Below are 4,191 nucleotides of genomic sequence, written 5' to 3' on the forward strand. Positions count from 1 at the left end.
TGCCAATAAAAATCTTCAATTTACCCTTCAAAATCGTGAAAACCTCAACTTACCCCAATTTTTTTTTAGAAGATAAGCGTAAATGAATTTTTTAATCTATTTTTTTAGTAATAAAAAAGGGTAAGATGATGTGTTCACGTTTCTTGGGGTAAAATTGATATTTTCATAATTTAAATTGAAGTCTATACATAAATTAGTTCAGGCAATTAAATTGAATTTTTCTCTTAAATTAACTCAAACAGTTTAGTAATATAAGATTTCGATAAAATACAAGGGTTTTTTTTTTCCTTTTTGTGAGGATGCAGCCTCACCCAAAGAGGAAATGGATTGAACGTTCAAATATTACTAGTACTAACACAATAATAATGACCATTATAAGTATGTCAACAGATTACTCTCTCATAGATTGAGTTAACGATTTGTATACAACAAAATAGCGTCAGATGCACGCACAAAAGGCACATATCATAACATTGCACACTCATAACGGATTAGTTTCTTTTTTTTTATTAAGATATAGTTTCAATTTCACTACACTTGATCATTTTGCAAAAGCACTCATAAAAGATAAAAGAAATAACTGATTATCAAATCATTTGCATCCCCCCGGGGGACAATGATAGATATAGTCTTTGAGAGCTTTCTTTAGCTTCGCAATCAAACACTCTTCCCTTGTAATCCCTGAGCAATCAACAATGTCTGGTGATGCTGTAGGATTACTGGAAAATGACACATCTGCGGTAGATCCTTGGGCAATATGATTGGCTAAAATAAGTCTATTTCAGTGTTTACCACTACGAGCAAAGCCAAGATGATGAAACTAAGGCTCTTCGACATATTTCTATTTCTTAGGTGAATTATCATAACTTAATTAGAAGTATAAGAGATTTACATCAATCAAGGCAGCATAAGTCTCTATTTATATGAATGAATATTGAGAAGCGAGTTGCAGTGACTTTAATGGAATTGAAAGATTCCATAAATGAGGATTAAATAAATTATGTTGTGTTTGTTTAAATTAACTATTGAGTTTAATATCATGTTGCATTACGACGACAATTTTAACATACATTAAATTAATTTGATCGTTTTTAGTGTTATTATTATGTTTAGTTTATTGTTAGATTCTTTCACATTATATCAATCGTCAAACTTTTGTGAATCATTAAATTATCTGGTAATATAATTTTACACAAATATTGAAAAGTTTTAGATTAAGATTTGTGTAATAATGCAATATGCAAACAGTGGAAAGCATTATCTGACATAAATCTGGAGGCAAAATTGCTGTAACTCACCAGAGCATTGAACCAAATCTAAAAACGTTAATTAAACTATAATAAAAGCTCAAGATATTATGAGCATCGACATTTATTACTGGATGGTTTGACAATTATGTATGTATGCAAAGTTTAAATAATTAATTGCTCAAGTATGGATAATTTAAGCATTTATATTGGACGTAATTCTTGTTGATTTTGTTCAATACTTTGGAACAATTGGTTTTCATAGTGTTATACACACCAAGCATATCGGCTACCTTGGCAATTGCTCAAGTGGGGAAGAGGTGGAATTCATTGGCAAGCTAGCTACCAGTTAGCCTCCAAGTGTCCCTGTACTGCCACCAAGTTACAGGAGAATTCGCTGCATGCTTCATTGGACTCATCATCTCCTTGCTTTTGCTTCCTTATTCATCCATACAGTAGTGTTGAATCCCCTACTTGTTCAAAGAGGTGATTCACTATCTCAAGTCTTTTTGGTCATCCACTTTCAAAATTTATTTCTTCTTTTTATGACGCTTCCTATCTAATAAGAGTGTGTGAATTTGAGATTGTAATTGTTTAAATCATAACATCCCAAAAACATTGCAGAAGAGAGACAAAATAAGAAAAGTTGAATACTAAATACATTAACGAAAATTCCTTGAACTAATTAATCTTACACGTTATTCTTCGTGCTAACCACATATGGGTCTTGAATTTGTAGGAGTCAATAACACTAGGCGGACACACAAAAAACACATGACATAATATTTCGTACTCATAATGGATTAATTTCTTCTTTTATTAAAACACAGTTTTAATTCCACTACAATTGATCATTACTGCAAAAGGACTCATAAAAGATAAAAGAAATAACTGATTATCAAGTTCATTTGCATCCCCTTACGGAACAAGGGTAGATAGAGTCTTTGAGAGCCTATTTTAACTTTTCAATCAAACACTCTTCCCTGGTAAGTCTTGAGCAATCAATAATTTTAGGCGATGATGAAACTAAAAATCTTGGACATTTGCATGTTTCATTAGTAGGTTGGCCACAAGTTTACCTCTAAGCACCTTAATACGGTGACCAAATTAAAGCAGCATTAGTTATTGGCTTCATTGGACTTATTATCCACTTGTTGCTACTTTTCTATTCAATCCACACAATAGGCTTGAATCCCCCAGCTTGCTCAAAAGACTTAATTTATTGCCGCAAGTTTTTTTGGCCACCCAATTTGAGAATTTGCTTATTCTTTTTATGATGCTTCCCATCTAATAAGAGCGTGTGATTAAGAACTTGTATTTGTTTAATTCATAACATCTCAAGAGCATTACAATAGAAAGACCGAAAAAGAAAAGCTGAAACTGACAACATTGATTAAAATTCCTACTTGTTATTCTTAGTAATAACAACATCTAGGTTTTAAATTTGCAGGAGCCAACATGATGAAGCCTATATTTTGCATCATTAAATGATTAATCTTATTGTTATCTCTGTTTTCACTATTGTCTTATCAAAAACAATTTCTTACCATACTAGTTGCATAAAAATTAACAAACTAGCATATTATCATTTTAAGTCATCAATCAAGTATAAATATTATATTATTTAGTTATATAACAAGAATAAAGAAATATCTAAATTTCAAAGACAAATCTTAAATTAAAGCCAAACTAGCCATCACAAATAAATAAAATAATACATATTTGTATTTAGAAGCAACTGCTTGAAACAATTTTGTAATTACTAACAAGTTTTTCTTAAATGAAATAAAATAACATAAAATAAAAGAAATTAAAAGCCAATATTTTTATTTTCAAGTGATGAAATTAAAATTCTGGTTACAATTACATGTGACTTCTGTTGTGCAGCTTAGCCAACAAATTGTCCATTTACTTGCATTAATTTTTTTTCATCTTGAACGCAATTTGCGAATCCGCCATGAAAACATTGCATCTAATTAGAGAAATAATTTTGTATGTTTAGTAGATGAGGTCAATACGTGCCAGAATTATAGGAAAATTTTGTTATATGAACTGGGCGAACTTTAATTCATTCTCCTGCCAATAACAATCTTCAATTTACCCTTCAAAATCGTGGAAACCTCAACTTACCTCAATTTTTGTTCAGAAGATAAGCGTAAATGAATTTTTTAATCTATTTTTTTTGTAATAAAAAAGGGTAAGATGATGTGTTCACGTTTCTTGGGGTAAAATTGATATTTCATAATTTACATTGAAGTATATACGTAAATTAGCAATTAAATTGAATTTTTCCCTTAAATTAACTCAAATAGTTTTGTAATATAAGATTTCGATAAAATACAAGGGTTTTTTTTCCCTTTTTTCCGAGGATGTAGCCTCACCCGAAGAGGAAATGGATTGAACGTTCAAATATTACTAGTACTAACACAGTAATAATGATTATTATTAGTATTTCAACAGATTACTCTCTCATAGATTGAGTTAACGATTTGTATACAACAAAATAGCGTCAGATGCACGCACAAAAGGCACATATCATAACATTGCACACTCGTAATGGATTAGTTTCTTTTTTTTATTAAGATATAGTTTCAATTTCACTCTACTTGATCATTGTTGCAAAAGCACTCATAAAAGATAAAAGAAATAACTAATTATCAAAATCATTTGCATCCCCCCGGGGGACAATGATAGATATAGTCTTCGAGAGCTTTCTTTAGCTTCGCAATCAAACACTCTTCCCTTGTAATCCCTGAGCAATCAACAATGTCTGGTGATGCTGTAGGATTACTGGAAAATGACGCATCTGCGGTAGATCCTTGGCCAAGATGATTGGCTAAAATAAGTCTACTTTCAGTGTTTGCCACTACGAGCAAAGCCAAGATGATGAAACTAAGGCTCTTCAACATATTTCTATTTCTTAGGTGAATTATCAATAACTTAA

This window comes from Citrus sinensis, chromosome 4 (genome assembly GCF_022201045.2).
Source record: "Citrus sinensis cultivar Valencia sweet orange chromosome 4, DVS_A1.0, whole genome shotgun sequence".
Lineage (NCBI taxonomy): Eukaryota > Viridiplantae > Streptophyta > Magnoliopsida > Sapindales > Rutaceae > Citrus > Citrus sinensis.